This window comes from Montipora capricornis, chromosome 1 (genome assembly GCF_036669925.1).
Source record: "Montipora capricornis isolate CH-2021 chromosome 1, ASM3666992v2, whole genome shotgun sequence".
Classification (NCBI taxonomy): domain Eukaryota; kingdom Metazoa; phylum Cnidaria; class Anthozoa; order Scleractinia; family Acroporidae; genus Montipora; species Montipora capricornis.
The window spans coordinates 17,310,873-17,318,372 of record NC_090883.1 but is presented as its reverse complement, the minus strand read 5'-3'; the positions used below and the strand labels follow the sequence as shown (position 1 = coordinate 17,318,372).

General features: G+C 39.4%; 1 long non-coding RNA gene across 1 annotated transcript in view; it reads left to right on the top strand.

Annotated features, from left to right (window-relative positions):
• LOC138051996 (uncharacterized) overlaps nucleotides 1-5,626 on the top strand; it is an 8,141-nt gene extending 2,515 nt beyond the window's left edge. The window contains exons 3-4 of the long non-coding RNA XR_011132972.1: nucleotides 741-3,613; nucleotides 4,533-5,626. This is a non-coding gene — a long non-coding RNA (uncharacterized lncRNA). The remainder of the gene's footprint in view (nucleotides 1-740; nucleotides 3,614-4,532) is intronic.
• Nucleotides 5,627-7,500: the final 1,874 nt, after the last annotated feature.

Genomic DNA, 7,500 nt, shown 5'->3' with positions numbered 1-7,500 from the left:
GCCTCCTTAAACGAAATTTTCAAGGAGCCGCCCATAATGTGATGATTCAGAAAGGGGCATTCACTCAAATACATACATGTACTTGTGAGAGCAAAATTATAAGAAAGGCGAGACCGGAGTCGTGTAGGCCAGTGTCAACCCCAATTAACATTTTAATGGTGACTCAAGGAAAACTAGGAAAAAATTCGAGTGTTCTTTTGCCGGAATCGAACTTACGGCCCTCTGATATTACTTCTTCTTAACTTCGTTTTACTACTGGACTATAGGAAACTCATGGGAACTAAGCCATCATACTGGGTCAGGTGACAATTGCTCCCCACTCCTACCCCCCTATATTGCTAGGACTGAAATTGTCAAACTGCTGATGATGATGAGGAGGAGGAGGATGATGATGAAATTTATTTAAGTGTCAACTGTATTTAGCACTGGGGCACTAACAAGAGACACTGTCAATAATATTGAAATCAAGTCAAACTAATGCAGATCAATGTAAAGGCATGGGTTGGTTTTTGGGGAGAGAGGGAAAACGTAGTTCCCAGAGAAAAGCCTATCAGAGCAGAGGAGGGAACCAACAAACTCTACCCACATGTGATGCCGAGTCTGGGAATCGAACCCGGGCCACATTGGTGGGAGGCGAGTGCTCTCTCCACTGCGCCACCCTTGCTCCCCATTTTTTCAGTTGTAATGATTCATTGCTCAAGAGATGTTATTTTTGTTTTTGTTATCATTTGTTTTTACAGGCTCCAATTCTTGTGTTGCTTTGTAGCATCCCTGAATTTCCTAGGACTGTTCACCAGGGTGTGAAGATTATACATGCATCAGCCTGGTTTCATCATTTAATGATCTTAAAATATTTTAGTTGAAAAAAATGGTTCCATACTATGTACAGACATTGAGGACATGCTATTCACAATATGAGTATTTATGTTTAGTACATACCTGCTTATGATGTGTTGTCACTGTAACTGTTACAATGATAACACACCAGTGGAAAAACAGTAAGGAAGCAGTGTATTTTTGTTTTAATTAGTGTCATTTGAAGTAAAATTAACAGGCTGGCATTAGATTCAAAACAAAGGTTTGCTTAATAGAGATGTATGTCAATCATGAACGATTCTATGTAAAAATTGTAGGCAACGTCTTGTAACTTTTTGTGTGGGTACATGTGTAGTGGAACCTGTCATTTTACTCAGGGGACCAACCTGAGAGGCATCCAAGCATTAAATAGATCACAGAAAATTATCTATCATTTTTAGCCTTAAAATTTAGTAGATTTCCAGCACATGTGCACAAATGTTCAACTTGTGTTTTCAAGTGGGATTTTTTTGCTGTTCCACCACATACTTTTGCACATTGTATGCACGTTGAGTTTGCTTTGAAGGGGTATTTTTATCGGTTTTCAACAAATTGTTTTGACAGAAAAGGCTAACAATAAAACGAATTCGCTTGAGAAATAACACACAAGCCAAAGGCTGTTTGCAAACTTTGTACACTGTAATCAATTTACCGAGAAAAGTTCAAAATAACAACAACAACAACAACAACAACTAAAAACCAATATGATTTGATAGAGGGAGTTTCAATCGAGTGTCGTAAAAGCAAAACCAAAGTAATTACTTTGGCCAATCACAAAGGACGGAGACAATCCAGTAAACCAATCAAAAATCAAAGAAATTAAATTCAGCCGACGCAAAGCACAGGAAAATGTGCACGCGCGAGCCACGATTGGTTTTGGTTTTACTTCTGATTGGTTGAAAAAATGGCGCGAGAACTTTGAACCAATCACTGAGTGAAGTAATGCAAGACCAAAGCGATTCGCTAATTACTTTCGACACTCAATTGAAAATTGCTCTATGCATTTATTTGATTTGATTACATTTTTGCACGACCCCACAAGCTATTCAACATTTAACATTATGGTGTGAAAAGAAAGTTCTATTATTATTATAATTATTGGCATTATTGTTATTGTTATTGTTATTGTTATTGTTATTATTATTATTATTATTATTGAACATTATTATGGTTTTATTGATATCTTTCCATTCACAATTTTCGAAACATACTGCGGACAATGCCTATAGGCAACAGTTTGTACTAAGACTACAGTGTATCAGTGTCTCAAACTGTAGAATTTCTTGATGACCTCGCAGTTTTGTGTGATGATCCATTTCTGGCAGTTGGTTAGGAGTTTGATGGTTCCTTTCTCTTTCTTGTGGGCTAGGTAAGAAAGTGCTTTCTCTAAGGGACTGTTGAAATCCCCCAGGAAGTTATACACTATATTGATTTGCTTGATTTCATAGTCAGGGTATTAAAAGATTGCATAGTCCTAGTCGTAGGCCAAGGAAGTTTCTCTTCTTATACTCATTCCTGTAGTTGATTTGTCCTACGTTGCACACAGTCCTTCCACGAGTATGATTTTCTTGTTTGTCTTGTCGCAGTTGGTCATATCTGGCTTATTTGCTCCATTCTCTTGTGCTTTATCTATATGTAGATGGCTGTATCCCAAAGTATTGTAGCTTGGTCATTTTCAATACTTCTTTTGGGGATCGCTTGTTTGTACCAGGCTTTGGAGTCATCGTTTTCCATGTTGTATAATGATAACAGGAAATGGTATATCGGTCTTAACATTTTATCATGTCTCGACTTATAGACTGTTTGGGCCATAGCAGAGCAGCCACACAGAAGATGCGGTATGGTTTCTCCTGTATTGTGGCATGTTAGATCTAATCCCCGTTCTTGTTGTTTCTTTACTCTGTATTCTTTTTTAGGGACCAGTTGTCATTGTGGGATGCTAGTGTGTACATTCAGTACAACATCTGGTATATTTTTCCACTTTGTGATTGGGTTGAAGTTGTGCTCGGAAATGTCGCTATCTTTCCAACGCTGTGTGACGTACGTGTAGTTGCGAAGCCATAGCTGTTCAGAGACTTGTTGGTACTCCTTGTCTGTTGCCTCTTTGAGTAGCTGCTGGGTGCACTTGGGGCTGCTGATTACCTGATTGTTAACACAATTTCTTTCTCGCCCATTTTTACTGTGGTGCATTTGAGCTCCTTGTTGAATGTAGTGTCTAAGTTCAGATGTTGAGCGTAAGTTTTCGCATCTTCAACTACTGATGGTCTCGTTTTTTCTTCTTTGCCGTCTTGAAAGGTTCTTACAATTTCTATATGAAGGTCTCTGCTTGTTGTAATGTAATGCGCTGTCTTGATCTTTGCAGCCTTATATTGTACTTCTATTTCCCTCAGGGCACGACCTCCCAAATCTGTTGACAAGTATAACAATGGGTTTGACTCGTAGTTGTGCTTGCCTTTGTTCTGTGCTATTACTGCTCGGGTTTTCCTGTGTAGTTCTTGTAGATCTTCAATCACCCATTCGCATGACCACATATTATTATTATTATTATTATTATTATTATTATTATTATTATTATTATTATTATTATTATTATTATTATTATTATTATTATTATTATTATTATTATTATTATTATTATTATTATTATTATTATCTCGCAGTATAAAACTTTGGAATGCTGTCCACATTATGAGTAGTATAGGGCGCATAACGTAACCTACACCACTTGAGAAGATACAATTAGAAGTAAAAAAATTAGGTACGGAACCTAGTACAATTCTAATATACATAATGATAAGAATCTCTCTACTCAGAGAGCCAATTCAGAATATTATTAAATTCTATCCTCTGTAAAACCTGCGCAAAAATATGATGATATTATTATCTCTACTAAAACCCTATTTAGAAAATTATTCAGATTTATACTCTCATTATCTCTAATAAACCTACACGAGGCCATCATAATTTGGTTATCTCTACTAAAAGCCTATTTAGAATCATATCAAACTCTTATCCACTATAAAAACTGCGTAGAAAATAATTAAAATACAGGTTTTGCGACAACCCTTGTGTTTCTGGATTTCAGAAGAAAAAAGAAAACCTAAAGTCTAGTGTCCTTATCGCCCTAACTAAGTATTTATCTTAAATGTTCTGGCAATGTTCAAAGTGTTTGAGATGACCGACTTCTGCATCCGCTCAAGTACACCCCGTGCTCTCGCTCCTATTAGCTTCCTCACCGACTTCTCTAGGTGTTTAGAATAACCACCCAATACGTCAATTATTATGTTGTACTGTTCAACCCTGTAACCATTGTATCTCTGCTTCAGCTCCCACATCATGGGACCATACTTGAGCGTCTTTTCCTCATCTTTCTTGGCTCTACTCTCAATCCATGGGCAGCTCATTTCAATTGTGTAAACTTCTTTCCTCTCGTGGCTGACAAGACGCGCGTCTATCCGATTTGCTCTTACTTCGTTGTGCTCTGCATAGATGGGAATATCCCAAAACGCTTCACTCGTGGTGTTCTGGTAGGCTGGTTTTGGCATCGCCGGTGAGTACCAAGGTGGAACCTCTTCAATCAACTCATGCTCTCGGAGGAGCTCAAAAAACAGAATCTTCAAGGCTGCATTATGCCTGTATAGGTACTTCGTTTGTGCCAGGGTTAGGGTTAGGGTTAGGGTTAGGGTTAGGGTTTAGGGTTTAGGGTTTATTATTATTATTATTATTATTATTATTATTATTATTATTATTATTATTATTATTATTATTATTATTATACTGAACTTTATTTGACCACAAGATCCTAATCACTAAAAAGTGGTCTTCTAAAGAGCTGTGTGCATTAACGCTTATAAATAAATTACCTAAGAGTACTTAAAAGCTAAAACTTAAAAATTGCAAGCATCGTTGAAATATCTTGTATTAAGTGCTGAAAAAGTAATTTCTAATTTACAATAGGAAAATAAAAACTATCTTTAATAGTGGCCTGCGTAGCCTCAGCTGACAGACTGTTCCATGTTACTGCGCCCCTATGGCGTATACTCCTTTTGAGGGCCTCAGTGTTTGGCCGCGGAATAAACGTTCGTGTCGTACCTCATTGAAAGGGCTACAGGAATGGCCAAAAGAATAGTAGAACGAACAAAGATAACAATGGATTTAGCACAGAAAACAATAGGAAGTACGACACTATACAGCCAATGAAATATAGTGTTCAACAAATTTTCAGACAGGTATTCGGGTACAAGGTTATTTGCTGTTTTGAACATTAAAGATTTCAATTGTTTTTCACGTCTGTCAGCGAGGCTTTCCTATCTGAGGACACTTTTTAAGAATCTGAGCAGATCTGACATCCAAATCAACCCCTGTTATTATGCGGGCTGCCCTCTTTTGTAATTTCTCTAGTTTTTGGCTGTGGCCCACACAGCACTATATATACAATAATAAAGATGTTGTAAAATCAGTGCCTGATAGATCGTCAGGAGGGTACTTTAGGAACAAATCGGTTTTAGCCTCCTTAGGGCAGCAAGTACTTTAGCAATTTTACCGGTGACTTCAGAGATATGAGCATGCCACGAGATTGTTTCATTCACCTGTACTCCTAGGCATTTGCACGTATTGACTCTTTCAATTGAATGCCCATCAGGTTCACTAGTGAGGAGAGAGATTTTATGTCTGTCCCTGTAAACAGACACTTAGTCTTGCGAACATTGAGACTTGAAACGGTTAGAATCGAGGCATTGTTTCAGATAGCTCAGATCGTGAGTGAGGGATGAAAACAACTTTCTCTGCCCCGATTTTCGCAGGCTAGGTTTTTGGTACCCTGCGAGCAGAGTCTCTTTCGATCTTCCTAGATAAGTCGGGAAGAGGAAAGTAGACTCTGCTCGCCGCTTCCACATTTTGTATTGAGCATGCGTTAAAAATTGAAAATTTATGTATCCGGTGTCAGTCACGCGTGACCAGTAGCCACAAAACGAAGAAGAAGAAGTCGGAATATTTTCGAACAACTCCGGCAAACACACGACAATCAAGGAATCATTTCATTGGAAACTCAAGATAGTCCATATATCTTAAAAATGCCATTTTATTTTTTTACTGAAAAATTTATAGGTTTCTGTCAGGCTAGTTTCTGTAACCGACACATATAGGAAAAACTCATGGGAATTCTAACAGTTAAAATTGCCACGCTGTTGTAAATTTCAAAATATTGATGACGCGTGGCGACTGATCATGCGCAAAAATAAAAAAAAAACAGGTTTGACAAGTCGAAACTGGACTGACTCATCCAATTCTTTGGATGAGCGGCAAATCAAATAATGTGGAGGCGGCGAGCAGAGTCTACTTTCCTCTTCCCGACTTATCTAGGAAGATCGAAAGAGACTCTGCTCGCAGGGTAGGTTTTTGGAAGCATAAGTGAGATTAGTCTCATCGGCGTACATCCTCACATCTGATAGAGGAATACGGTTTTCGAGGCGAATTGGTGGCTCATTTGGTTGAGCAGAGGGCTGCCATGCGGGAGGTCGTGAGTTCGACGTGGCCTGGGGATCTGTTCTCTTACCTCATCCTCTCTTGCTGGGGGTTATTTGGGACTTGTTTTATCATGTCAGACAAGCTTATCGGGAAGGAATGTTAATTTCGGGATTTAACAGAAGCGTAAAAAATTAACGTTACTTTCGGGGAGGCCGTTAATTTCGGAATTCTACGATATGGGGAATTCGAAAATAAAAAATTGAAGATACCCCACTCAAGCTACTGTTTGAGTGGCTATCGAGACATTCGTCACATTTTGCTGAACCGATTGAAACCTTATCAACTAGAATGTGTTGGAATCTATTCGTGATACTCCATGTTGTGTGAGCTCACTTAGAAACAGCGGAATTACTGTAAAGGAATGTGCGGGACACAGCGGGCTCAAGTCACAATCAGTAAACATATCATGCATGGAGCATGCGATTTGAAGAGTTCCGTCCAAAGTTGTGGACGGCAGTTAGCCTGCGTAGCTGGCGGTATTGTAGGCGCGCGGAATAAAGTTTTGGCGGCGGAGCCCCTCATATGCATAGCGAGCGGCGAAGCCGCGAGTTTCTAAGTCCTCCTCCCCATTTTTCTCGCGGCTTCGCCGCTCGCGATCAAAGTCTCCTTCCCATTCTCCTAGCGGCTTCGCTCGCTTTCTGCGGCTCCGCCGCCAAAATTTTATTCCGACGCAGGCTAGACGGCAGTTGGATCATAGTGAGTTTCGCTGGTTCGTCAGCCCAGCGGACGGAAAAGGAAAACCTCTGCTGGTAGGGAACCTTTCCCGAAACAGCGACTGGCAATGGAGCTTAATCCAGATTTCGCGCGGCCATTTTTTTCCTCGACTAACAAAGTTGAGAAAGAGGGACTGCTCGTAGTATACGGGTCCCTTTTTACTCGTGGATATATCCACGAGTTTATGCAAATTTGTCACTCCTGCGTAACCGGAAGTTCGATCAAATTAGCCAATCAAGATGGATAATCATAACGCAGCTTTTTGTGCGCTGCCATTGCTGTTTGTGGCTTTTATACTTTTAAAGTGTTTGAGCACCTTTCGCTGCGTTTAGAAGCAAGAAGCTGAAGAATAAAATAAATGGCGTTCTTCGAAGATGAAGCAAAAGATTCTGAACAAGTATACAT